Below are 13,815 nucleotides of genomic sequence, written 5' to 3'. Positions count from 1 at the left end.
AGCATCAAACATGCAGGGAGGGGACCTGAGCATAAGCCCGAGCATCTTGCAAGTACTCGGCGAGCTCCAAGCATCTCGAGTACTGAGATGCTCGGGCGAGTACCCAGTACTTGAGAGTATGCTCGCTCATCACTATGTATTACCCAATAATTTGACTGTGCAAGCATAACAAACTGCATGAATCTTGGAGCTAGAAGAAGGTTGTGTAATTTCCTAATGTTTAAAATATGGCTTGCGCCTCTGTCCAGCTTGCTAGGAACGTTAGTAACATTTCTGGTGTGGAAATTGCTAGAACTTTTGCTGAATTAGACAAGCAGGTGTAGCCATGCCCTGTCCCCTCTCCAGTTCTACCCATTTTGGGAGAGCTGCTTTAAACTGGCATATAATCTCCAAAAGTCACAACATTTTTGTGAAACTCAACATTACTGTCACGGGTGTACCGCGACAGAGAGGCCCAGAAGACTGCGGTGTCTGGTTTCATGTACTCCTGCACTGGTTAGAAGCACTTCACCATCCTGCATTAAACAGTGCAGGTTTTTCCTTGCTAGCAGTTCAAGCGTTAATCTGTTCTGTTGAAAGCTCCTGCTTAGATGGTCTCAGCTGTTCAGCTTTGGCCACTCCCCTCTGCTATATATTCTCGCCTCTGGCACTTAGGGATTGCCAGTGGTAGTTCATGTTGCCTGGTTCTGGGGTTGGAGGTGTAGTTCGTGGTTGGAGGTGGCGTTTAGAGATTTGTTCAGAAGACTGTTGCTTGGAGTTTTTGTGTGCACATCCTCATCCTCTCCTATTTGTTTTCTCCTTCAACTCCCTGCTGTTCCAGTCTGTTGTTTTGTGAGTGCATTTTGTATGATTGTATTTTCATTTATCCCTGCCCGTCTTCCCTTGTTTGTCTGGTTAGTGTATTCCTATAAACTTCAGCTTCCCACCTCCCTGGGTGGAGGAGGGGACAGATAAGGTTTGATATAGGAGCATAGCAAGGCACGTGACCCCGGCGTCTTCACCATCAGAAGTAATACAGGGAACAGGGATAGACTAGGGCGCCCCCTAGCTTGAGGGATAGGGAAGGAGCCCTTTTGCCCCGGGATATCCTGCAACAGTTCCGTGATGATTACACAAACATGTTATGACTTTTCAAACTGTTTAACACTCGACTTCGGGCAAAATAACTCTGATAAATCACTTCCATATTTGGAACGCCTCTTGTTTTCATAATCTATGAACTTTTGATGTCTCCTACAGTATATAAAGCATCCTTTCAGCAGAGGGTGAGGAGGGTTGTTCCCTCCATCAGCCATCATTAACGTGTGTACAATGTAGGCATTAAAATACTTGAAGGTGTGAATAAAAGGTCCATCACACAATACAGCATTTCTTTTATAGTCCACTGATAACTTCTTTATTCAATGCAATTCTTTTCAGGTAAAATAGGCAAAGAAACAGACAAGAAAAAGGAGTAGGATAAACCTACGCGAGTCTAACTTAAGACATTCTTAAAGGGAATCTGTCATCAGGATTTTGCAACCCATACTATTTATATGTGCATATAGATAATTCAGAGACAAGTTTTCCGGCACCCGGGGCAAAAATTCAGTTTAGCGCCCCCAAAACACATACACGATTTGCACACTTAGTCACGTGCCGACTAGCTGTTCTCCCTAAGTTTCTCAATGTTCAGTGAAAAACTGAGAGAAGCAGGAAGAAAAGCTAGTGATGACTGCTAGAACCAGCATGCAGAGTTGAATCCTTGCTATGTGATGACTGATGGAACCTGCAAGCAGAGGTGAATCAGTGAGTATATTACTCGCTGTTAGGACTGGCTTGCTACAGGGCTTCATTTTATAACTAAAGGGCTTGTCCAGGTTTGAGATGAAAGTCTGCATTCACTCTATCTCTATGTGACTGCAGGCTTCTGAGTTCTCACAGCGTATGCAATGCACTTTTAGGATTCTCCCTTGCTAGTCGCAAGAGTAGATGGTCATATGAGCACAAGCAAGCAATTTGTATACTTCTGACCACATTCTAACTAGACATGTCCGGCCTCGCTCAATTCATTTTCATTGAGTGAGGCCACGCATGTCTAGTCGGTACGTAACCGCATGTATAGAAATCGCCGGCACCAGAGAATCCTGACAGCATGCAGTGCGCACTGTGAGAATTCAGAAGTCTGCAGTCACATAGAATAACTGCAGACTCATCACAAACTTGGACAACCCCTTTAATGCTTCTAACATAAATAAAAACATGAGACTTAGTATCACAAATAAACATTTACATCCAGGTACCTTATAGATGATGTTGTCTCTGATTGGACTTGTTCTCTTTCTTTTCTTCTTCATCTTGTCCAGACTCCTTGATGACTTTTCACAGCCACAGCTCTTCTCTGCAGACTTCCATCTTCTCCGGTCTTCTGAGCACATCCCCACATGATGCCCTTAAAGATAGCCGTGTCATTATAAAATAAAAATATCTGCTCTATGCTGAGCTCCTGAATAAATAATCGCCCCTCACTACATTCCCTGCACAAAATATGACTCACACACTGTCCCTCTTATGGTACATGCCTTCCACACTGCCCTCTCTTCATACTGGGCCCCCTCTTCACAATGTCCTCTTACATTGGGTCATCCCTATGAGGCCCAGTCTCTATACTGTGCCCTCTCATCACACTCCTCCTCCTTGGCTTATTGTCCCCTCCTGGCTGTGCCCTTACACTATCCTACCATGCTACCCCCCCCCACACTACTCAGTCTCTACTGTGTCCTCACTTTTCTCCCCCCATACTGTCTCCTCACACTATTCTCCTCAATAGTCTCCTCACACTTTTCCCCTGCCCTCTTCATATTGTCTCCGCTCACATCTCCCTGATAACCATACTGTCTCTTCATATATTTACCCCCTCGCCCTCCATACTGCCTCCTCACACAGCCTGACTCCCGAAACAGTGTGCGCACCTATCCAATCACCCTCGCTCCTCATACTGTGTCCGCATATTCTTCCCCTCGCTCCTCATACTGTGTCCGCATATATTCCCTCCCTTGCTATTCATAGTGTGTCCGCACCCATCCCCACACTCACCATAATGTGCCTGCACCAATCTCTCCACTCACCATACTGTGACTGCGCCCATCCCCCCACTTACCATTTGGTGTCTGCACCCATCCCCCCACTCACCATACAGTGTCTGCACCCATCCCCCTATCCTGTTTTCTCATACATTGCCCCCTCGCTCCTCATACTGTGTCCACACCCATCCCCCCACTCACCATACTGTGTCTGCACCCATCCCACTATACTGTTTCCTCATATATATCCCATCTCCTCCTTGTTCACCATACTATGTCTTCAAATTTCTCCCACTCCAAATAGTACAATTGATCACTGGGAGCCGGCGCACTGCACCTTCTCTGAGCCGGCTGTCAGCTTGATAGCCGGCTCAGAGAACGCTCGACTCCTAGTCTGGGAGGCGGCAAAGTGCAGCTGCCGGGGAGACGCCTCGGATCACCACATCAGGTGACCCGACGGTGCCCGCTTGCGCCTGGGGCAGATGCTCCACATGTCCCCCCTAGATACACCTCTGAGTGCAGCAATACCTTTACAATGACAATCCACTTATCTGTTACTGAGAAACTGAAGTTTGAAATTGATATGCAAATACTTATGATAAATCTGAAGTCTCTGTCACTCCAGCACTATTCTCCGCCCAGTGCTGCCTCCTGCTGCTTGACTGGCGGGCATCATAAATTGCAGCCAGGTAAATTATGTTCCGAAATGCTCAAGCATTTCAAAGAAAATATCTTTCAACCCTCCTTCACGTCATGTGCATCTTTCTCTGCACATGAAGGCTGATTTAATCAGCCATCATGTGCCTCTAACCGTCACGGGTAGAGTGGACCTTTGGTCGCTACTGTTAACCAGTTAAATCCTGCCGTCAATCTCTAACAGCGGCATTTAACAAGTGCCGGCAGGGGTGCGCGTTGTTCCATGTTCCCATCGGAGCGCCCGTGATGTGACCGCAGGGCACCGATGGGTTGTCATGACAGTCAGGGGTCTTCTGAAGACCCCCATGTCTGTCATTATGATCATCATGTGAAAGCCAACTCGTGTCTGGCGATCATAGGAAATCGTGATGCACTCCTATGTATAGCACAAGCGATCAGATGATCGCAGCTTCAAGTTCTCTAAGGGAACTATTAAATCCAGTAAAAAGTAAAAAGAAAAAGTTTTAAAAATATGAAAAAAAAAACAACAAAAAACACAAAAGTTCAAATCACCCCCCCCCCCCCCTTGTATCACTGCATTCATAAAGTCTGATCTATCAAAATATGAACATTTTTTGCAGTTTTAACACACTTGGATTTTTTTTCCTATTTTCCAGTACACTAAGTGGTAAAATGAATGCTGTCATTCAAAAATACAACTCTTTCCACAAAAAACAAGCCCTCACACGGCTATATTGATGGAAAAATAAAAAAGTTATGGCTCTTGGAAAAAGGGGAGGAAAAAACAAAAATGAAAAATGGCCATGGTTTGAGGGGGTAAAAGATCTGACTGGGGACTATATACAGAGACAGGACTAGTCCAGCTCCGTCCCTGGCCGGCTCTTTCCAGCGCCAGTGCGGGTCATTGTAAAGACAAAGCATAAAACAAGAAAAGAGGGCCTCATATGCAAAGAAAAGTGAGAATAAATATATGGATTATTGAGTTGTTCTACAGTAGTCACAAATCAATTGAGGGTAATGAGAGCCGGATGATTGCTGCCTGTGTCCAAGGCCAAAGTACTAACTCAAAAAAGATTTAAATAGAAACCATAGGGGGTTACAACATTACAGAACCAAGACAAAAAGAAGCCCTACTAAAATAGAATGTATTTATTAATTATAATTAAAAGCACACCAGTGCATATTCGCAACAATTTTTAATCTAGGCCAAAAATTCCTTACAGAGTCAAAAATTTGTCCAGGGCACAAAGTTGAGATTGTCATTGATTGGTAGGATACAAAAATGTATATAAACTTTAATAATAATATATACTAACAAAGGGCTGCAGTCACAGGACAGTGATGCCTGTGCTCAACAATGACCGTGCTCTGAACTGTCACTAAGCTGAGAATTATTATTAAGTAAAAATCCACTATCAACAGGGAGAATCCCTCAAGATGTGTGTCTTAATGGTGAAAATGTGAGCTTTCTTTCATTTCGAGTGATTGAAGTTGTTCCTACACCAAAAATACAGAGTGACTGGGATAGGAAAATTCTACAGAGAGACTAGATGGATTTATTGGTTGGATGCTGTTACCCTTAAAGGGCTGAATGAACAATTGTCCTTTGCCAGCTTTATATAAAACAATGTCCTACATTTCAGTGAGAGTAGTTAGTAAATTGTAGGATATTAATTTCTACGTATTATTGACAAGCAGTTGGCAGAATACTGGATAGAAGGCGCTGAGATTGTTAATAAAACCATCATATGGGCCCAGGTTTGTTAGGAATGATCAGATGAGATGGGGGAAACTAGTCATTTCCACCCTCTAATCCAGGAGGTGCAGCTGGTTTAAAAGGGCAACTGAGCTGTTCATTCCTTGTTTGAGAGTAGAGGTGCAAACACTTCCGGTATTTGGGGCTGTGCATGCAAGGTATGCAAGGCGGAGGACCCGTGTAAGTTGCTTAGACTCTGCAAGAAGCCGAGTATTGGATTTTGAATATTGAGCAGCTGAACCGCTCTGTTTCTCATACTGATGTATGAACTTTTGGTTTTGTAATTACTTTCTGCTGGAAGTTTTAAGGAGTTAATAAACCTTTCTGTTTGGACAAGAAACTGGGTGCCTGTGTGAAAGCTACCAACTACCAAAATCCCTACAGTATACACAAACAGTGGTTTTTGAAGTATAAAATTGTCCTCTAACGGTGGCAGCACATTTACACTGATTCCTTTGATCTTTCTATTGATTCATCTGTATTACACCCTTATTAATTTAATTAACATGGCCACTCTATTTACTAAGTAATATTAACCCCGAGATATGATCAGCACCTTCTAACATTGTCTATAATGGCTTTAATTATCTGGTTTTCATTGTTCATTAGAAATGTATTCCAATCCTTTCCCTAATTCCTGCTGATAACATAATGAGATCTAATATGGCTGTGCATTCCACCTTGGAATGTAAGCGTCTTGCTTCCTGGGTGACAATGCACATGTCCTTATTGCTACCGTATATTCCGGCGTATAAGACGACTTTTGAAGACTGAAAAATCTTCTGTCTAGTCTGGGGTCGTCTTATACGCCGGTAATGCTTTTGAACTTTCAGAAATTGACATGCGGGGATACTCTGGGGGTGTTAATAAGCTGCCGTGGCCGTATCCCTGCCATGTCGGAGTTAATATAAGGTGGAGGGAGTTAAAATACGGCGGCGGTAGGTCCAGACAGTCAGCGCTTCTGTGCTGAAACTGACACATCGCTGCGTATTCCCAGCTCCGGACACAGCGCAGGGCTTCTGTGCCGACAGCTTTCACTTGTCACAGAAGCGCTGCGCTGTGTCCGGAGCAGGGAAGTTCGCATCGCTTCTGTGACAATATATGAAAAGCCGGCAATTCAGCAGCGGCATAAGCCGGCACCCGACAATTTAGAATAGAAAGAATAGAGCTTCACACATAGATTAGATAGATAGAAACATGTCAGTCACATATATATGAAGTACAGTGACAGTGTTGCTTACTGTACTTGTCATTTAGTGTAAAGGATTTATTAAAACAAATAATAGTGTTTTCATGCACCGTCTCTTTAAAAAAGCCGGCCGGCAATTCAGCATCTGTACCCGACAATTTATAACAGAAAGATAGAGCATCACACATAGATTAGATAGATAGAAACATGTCAGTCACATATATATGAAGTACAGTGACAGTATTGCTTACTGTACTTGTCATTTAGTGTAAAGGATTTATTAAAACAAATAATAGTGTTTTCATGCACCGTCTCTTTAAAAAAGCCGGCCGGCAATTCAGCATCTGTACCCGACAATTTATAACAGAAAGATAGAGCATCACACATAGATTAGATAGATAGAAACATGTCAGTCACATATATATGAAGTACAGTGACAGTGCTGGTTACTGTACTTGTCATCTAGTGTTAAAATAACGGATTTATTTAAAAAAAAATTGGCGTGGGGTTCCCCTTAATTTTAGTCTCTAGCGGAGGTTAAGCAGACAGCTGGGGCAGATGTTTGAAGCCTGGGAAGGGGGTAATACCCACGGAGCTTCCCAGGCTACTAATATGAGCCCCCAGCTGAATACATAGCCTTTACTAGCTATTAAAATGGGGGACCCCCCCCAAAAAAATGACGTGGGGTCCCCCCTAATTTAATATCTAGCAAAGGCTAGGCAGACAGCTGGGGGCTGATATTAATAGCCCAGGAAGGGAGCCATGAATATTGGCCCCCTCCCAGGCTAGAAACACCAGCCGTCAGCCGCCCCAGAAATGGCGCATCCATAGGATGCGCCAATTCTGGCACTTAGCCTCGCTCTTCCACGCTGCCCTGGTGCGGTGGCAGGGGGTAATAGGGTTGGGGTTGATGTCAGCTTATAATGCCAGCTGACATCAAGCCCAGGTTAGTAATGGAGAGGCGTCTATAAGACACCCCCATTACTAACCCCATAGTCAAAGTTAAAAAAAACACAAACACCCAGAATAAAGTCCTTTAATTGAAATAAAGACACAATTCTTTATTGTTCTAAATTAAACCATACTTACCATCACGCCCATTCCAGCTGAAGCCAACGATCTCCTGCAATAAAAGTAAAATAATAAAGCAACCTCATCCTTACCTTTCCATGGTTCCCAGGACAGCTCCAGCTCTGCTACATCGAGATGACAGGCTGGACCGCAGCAGAACGCTGCCATCCAGCCTGTCATCCCGCAGACACTGAGAAGCGCTGGCATGCTTGCGCTCCTCAGTGTCTCGCTGTGACGGCATCCAGATGAGCCGACAATGAACTCAGCTCACCTCCTGGACGTCCGTCACTGACAGCGTGGGAAACTTCTACTGCGCATGCGGGGAGCAGGAGAATTTTCCCACGCTGTCAGTGACGTGCATGAGGTGAGCCGAGTTCATTGGACATGATCTCGGCTCATCTGGATGCCGTCACAGTCAGACACTGAGGAGCACAAGCATGCCTGCGCTTCTCAGTGTCTGCGGGATGACAGGCTGGATGGCAGCGTTCTGCTGCGGTCCAGCCTGTCATCTCGATGTAGCAGAGCTGGAGCCGTCGTGGGAACCATGGAAAGGTAAGGATGAGGTTGGTTTATTATTTTTCTTTTATTGCAGGAGATCGGTGGCTTCAGCTGGAATGGGCGTGACGGTAAGTATGGTTTAATTTAGAACAATAAAGGATTGTGTCTTTATTTCAATTAAAGGACTTTATTCTGGGTGTTTGTGTTTATACGCCAGCAGAAGCCAGCAGCTGGCATCGGCGTGCACGTGACTAGGGTCGCATGGCAGTGAAGTCATGAACTCCCGTGGCTTGCACGCTGAAATCAGCTGCCGGCTTCAGAAGAGGATGGTGGAGCAGAGGCAAGGTGAGTAGAATCATTTTTTTTTCTATGCATTAAAGAACAGCGAAAGAATGGGGGTCATATACCAGGATTGGGAACATATATACCAGGGTTAGGGATATACCAGGATAAGGGAAATATATACCAGGATGGGGGATACATATATCAAGATGGGGCCCAGTATCAGGGCCATATTTACCAGGACGGGGCCCAGGATCAGGGTCATATATACCAGGATGAGGCGCAGGATAAGGGACATATAAACCAGGATGCGGTCCAGGATAAGGGACATATATACCAGAATGGGGACCAGGATAAGGGACATATATACCAGGATGGGGACCAGGATAAGGGACAAATATATCAAGAAGTGGACCAGGATAAGGGATATACACTGCTCAAAAAAATAAAGGGAACACTCAAATATCACATCCTAGATCTGAATGAATGAAATATTCTCATTGAATACTTTGTTCTGTAGAAAGTTGAATGTGCTGACAACAAAATCACACAAAAATCATCAATGGAAATCAAATTTATTTTGGATTTGGAGTCACCCCCAAAATTAAAGTGGAAAAACACACTACAAGCTGATCCAACTTTGATGTAATGTCCTTAAAACGAGTCAAAATACGGCTTAGTATTGTGTGTGGCCTCCACGTGCCTGTATGACCTCCCTACAATGCCTGAGCATGCTCCTGATGAGGTTGCGGACGGTCTCCTGTGGGATCTCCTCCCAGACCTGGACTAAAGCATCCGCCAACTCCTGGACAGTCTGTGGTGCAACGTGACGTTGGTGGATGGAGCGAGACATTTCCCAGATGTGCTCAATCGGATTCAGGTCTGGGGAACGGGCGGGCCAGTCCATAGCTTCAATGCCTTCATCTTGCAGGAACTGCTGACACACTCCAGCCACATGAGGTCTGGCATTGTCCTGCATTAGGAGGAACCCAGGGCCAACCGCACCAGCATATGGTCTCAATAGGGGTCTGGGGATCTCATCTCGGTACCTAATTGCAGTCAGGCTAACTCTGGCGAGCACATGGATTGCTGTGCGGCCCTCCAAAGAAATGCCACCCAACACCATTACTGACCCACTGCCAAACCGGTCATGCTGAAGGATGTTGCAGGCAGCAGATTGCTCTCCATGGCGTCTCCAGACTCTGTCACATGTGCTCAGTGTGAACCTGCTTTCATCTGTGAAGAGCACAGGGCGCCAGTGGCGACTTTGCCAATCCTGGTGTTCTGTGGCAAATGCCAAGCGTCCTGCATGGTGCTGGACTGTGAGCACAACCCCCATCTGTGGACGCTGGGCCCTCATACCACCCTCATGGAGTCAGTTTCTAACCGCTTGTGCAGACATATGCACATTTGTGGCCTGCTGGAGGTCATTTTGCAGGGCTCTGGCAGTGCTCCTCCAGTTCCTCTTTGCACAAAGGCAGAGGTAGCGGTCCTGCTGCTGGGGTGTTGCCCAGCAGCATTCCAGCCACAGCTCGCATTAATATGCCATCCTGGATGAGCTGCACTACCTGAGCAACTTCTGTGGGTTGTAGAGTCCGTCTCATGCTACCACGAGTGTGAAAGCACAACCAACATTCAAAAGTGACCAAAACATCAGCCAGAAAGCATTGGTACTGAGATGTGGTCTGTGGTCCCCACCTGCAGAACCACTCCTTTATTGAGGGTGTCTTGATAATTGCCAATAATTTCCATCTATTGTCTATTCCATTTGCACAACAGCATGTGAAGTTGATTGTCAATTAGTGTTGCTTCCTAAGTGGACAGTTTGATTTCACAGAAGTTTGATTTATTTGGAGTTATATTCTGTTGTTTAAGTGTTCCCTTTATTTTTTGAGCAGTGTTTATATTTACATGTTCCCCATCCTGGTATATATATCCCTCATCCTTTGCCCCATCCTTGTATATATGTCCCATCCTTGTATATATGACCCACTGCCAAACCGGTCATGCTGAAGGATGTTGCAGGCAGCAGATCGCTCTCCCCGGCGTCTCCAGACTCTGTCACATCTGTCACATGTGCTCAATGTGAACCTGCTTTCATCTGTGAAGAGCACAGGGCGCCAGTGGCGACTTTGCCAATCCTGGTGTTCTGTGGCAAATGCAAAGCGTCCTGCACGGTGTTGGGCTGTGAGCACAACCCCCATTTGTGGACGTGGGGCCCTCATACCACCCTCATGGAGTCGGTTTCTAACCGGTCTAACCGTTGGTGCAAACACATACACATTTGTGACCTGCTGGAGGTCATTTTGCAGGGCTCCGGCAGTGCTCCTCCTGTTCCTCCTTGCACAAAGGAGGAGGTAATGGTCCTGCTGCTGGGTTGTTGCCCTCCTATGGCTCCCTAAACATCTCCTGGTATCTGCTCCATGCTCTGGACACTGTGCTGACAGACACAGCTACCATTCTTGCCACAGCTCGCACTGATGTGCCATCCTGGATGAACTGCACTACCTGAGCAACTTCTGTGGGCTGTACTGTAGACACCGCCTCATGTTACTGTACCTCTACGGGTGAGAGCAATGGCAAAATGAAAAAGTGACCAAGACAACAGCCAAAAAGGATGAGAACAGAGAACTGGTCTGTGGTCACCACCTGCAGAACCACTCCTTTATAGGGGGTATCTTGCTAATTGCCTATCATTTCTACCTGTTGTCTGTTCCATTTGCACAACAGCAGGAGAAATTGATTCACAATCAGTGTTGCTTCATAACTGGACAGGTAGATTTCATAGAAGTGTTATTGACTTGGAGTTACATTGTGTTGTTTAAGTGTTCCCTTTATTTTTTTGAGCAGTGTATATAACAGGATGGGGTCCAGGATAAGGAACATATATACCAGGATGGGGCCCAGGATAATGGATATATTTATACCAGGATGGGGCCCAGGATAAGGGACATATATACCAGGATGGGGCCCAGGACAAGGGACATATATACCAGGATGGGGCCCAGGATAAGGGACATACATAAGAGGATGGGGATATATATACCAGGATGGGGAACATGTAAATACACTGCTCAAAAAAATAAAGGGAACGCTAAAATACCACATCCTAGATATCACTGAATGAAATATTCCAGTTGCAAATCTTTATTCATTACTTAGTAGAATGCGTTGAGAACAATAAAACATCAAAATTAATATCCCATGGAAGTCTGGATTTGGAATGAAACTCAAAATCAAAGTGGAAAATCAAATTACAGACTGATCCAATTTCAGTGGAAATGCCTGAAGACAAAGAAATGATGCTCAGTAGTGTGTGTGGCCTCTACGTGCCTGTATGACCTCCCTATAACGCCTGGACATGCGCCTGATGAGGCAGCGGATGTTCTCTTGAGGGATCTCCTCCCAGACCTGGACTAAAGCATCAGTCAACTCCTGGACTGTCTGTGGTGCAACGTGGCATTGGTGGATGGAACAAGACATGATGTCCCAGATGTTCTCTATTGGATTCAGGTCAAGGGAACAGGCAGGGCAGGCCAGGCCAAAGCATCAATGCCTTCATCATGCAGGAACTGCTGACACACTTCACATGACACTCCACATGAGGCCTAGCATTGTCATGAATCAGAAGGAACCTAGGGCCCACTGCACCTGCATATGGTCTCACAATGGGTCTGAGGATCTCATCCCGGGACCTAATGACAGTCACGATATCTCTGGCTAGCACATAGGGGCTGTGCGGCCCTCCAAAGAAATGCCTCCCCACACTATTACCGACTAACTGTAAACCGGTCATGCTGGAGGATGTTGCAGGCAGCAGAACGTTCTCCACGGAGTCTCCAGACTCTGTCACATGTCCTCAATGTGAACCTGCTCTCATTTGTGAAGAACACAGGGCGCCAATGTCGAATCTGCCAATCTTGGTGTTCTCTGGCAAATGCCAATCGCCCTGCACAGTGTTGGGCTGTAAGCACAACACCCACTTGTGGACGTTGGGCCTTCATACCACCGTCATGGAGTTTGATTTTGACAGTTTGAGCAGACACATGGATGTTAGTGACCTGCTGGAGGTCATTTTGCAGGGCTCTGGCGCTGCTTCCTCCTTGGTGGAGGAGGTAGAAGTCCTGCTTCTGGGTTGTTGCCCTCCTACGGCCCCCTCCACGTCTCCTGGTGTACTGGCCTGTTTCCTGGCATCTGCTCCATGCTCTGGACACTGTGCTGACAGACACAGCTACCCTTCTTGCCACAGCTCACATTGATGTGCCATCCTGGATGGCAACTTCTGTGGATTGTACTGTAGACACCGCCTCATGCTACTGTACTTCTAGGGGTGAGAGAAATGACAAAATGCAAAAATGACCAAAACAACAGCCAAAAAAGATGGGAACAGACAAATGGTCTGTGGTCACCACCTGCAGAACCACTCCTTTATAGGGGGTATCTTGCTATTTGCCTATCATTTCTACCTGTTGTCTGTTCCATTTGCACAACAGCAGGAGAAATTGATTCACAATCAGTGTTGCTTCATAACTGGACAGGTAGATTTCACAGAAGTGTTAATGACTTGGAGTTACATTGTGTTGTTTAAGTGTTTCCTTTATTTTTTTGAGCAGTTTATATGTACTAGGATGGGGCCAGGGTGAGGGACATATATACCAGGATATGGAACATATATACAAGGATGGGGCACAGGATGAAGGACATATATACCAGGATGGGGAACATGTAAATATAAACACTGCTCAAAAAAATAAAGGGAACGCTTAAACAACAGAATATAACTCCAAGTAATTCAAACTTCTGTGAAATCAAACTGTCCACTTAGGAAGCAACACTGATTGACAATCAACTTCACATGCTGTTGTGCAAATAAAATAGACAACAGATGGAAATTATTGGCAATTATCAAGACACCCTCAATAAAGGAGTGGTTCTGCAGGTGGGGACCAGAGACCACATCTCAGTACCAATGCTTTCTGGCAGATGTTTTGGTCACTTTTGAATGTTGGTTGTGCTTTCACACTCGTGGTAGCATGAGACGGACTCTACAACTCACAGAAGTTGCTCAGGTAGTGCAGCTCAACCAGGATGGCATATCAATGCGAGCTGTGGCAGGAATGTTTGCTGTGTCTGTCAGCGTAGTGTCCAGAGACTGGAGCCGCTACCAAGAGACGTGGAGGGTGCCGTAGAAGGTCAACACCCCAGCAGCAGGACCGCTACCTCCGCCTTTGTGCAAGGAAGAAGAGGAGGAGCACTGCCAGAGCCCTGCAAAATGACCTCCAGCAGGCCACAAATGTGCA

This window comes from Phyllobates terribilis, unplaced genomic scaffold (genome assembly GCF_046119375.1).
Source record: "Phyllobates terribilis strain yellow unplaced genomic scaffold, ASM4611937v1 Scaffold_3__8_contigs__length_932513732, whole genome shotgun sequence".
In the NCBI taxonomy this organism is placed as follows: Eukaryota; Metazoa; Chordata; class Amphibia; order Anura; family Dendrobatidae; genus Phyllobates; species Phyllobates terribilis.
This window is presented reverse-complemented; position numbering follows the sequence as displayed.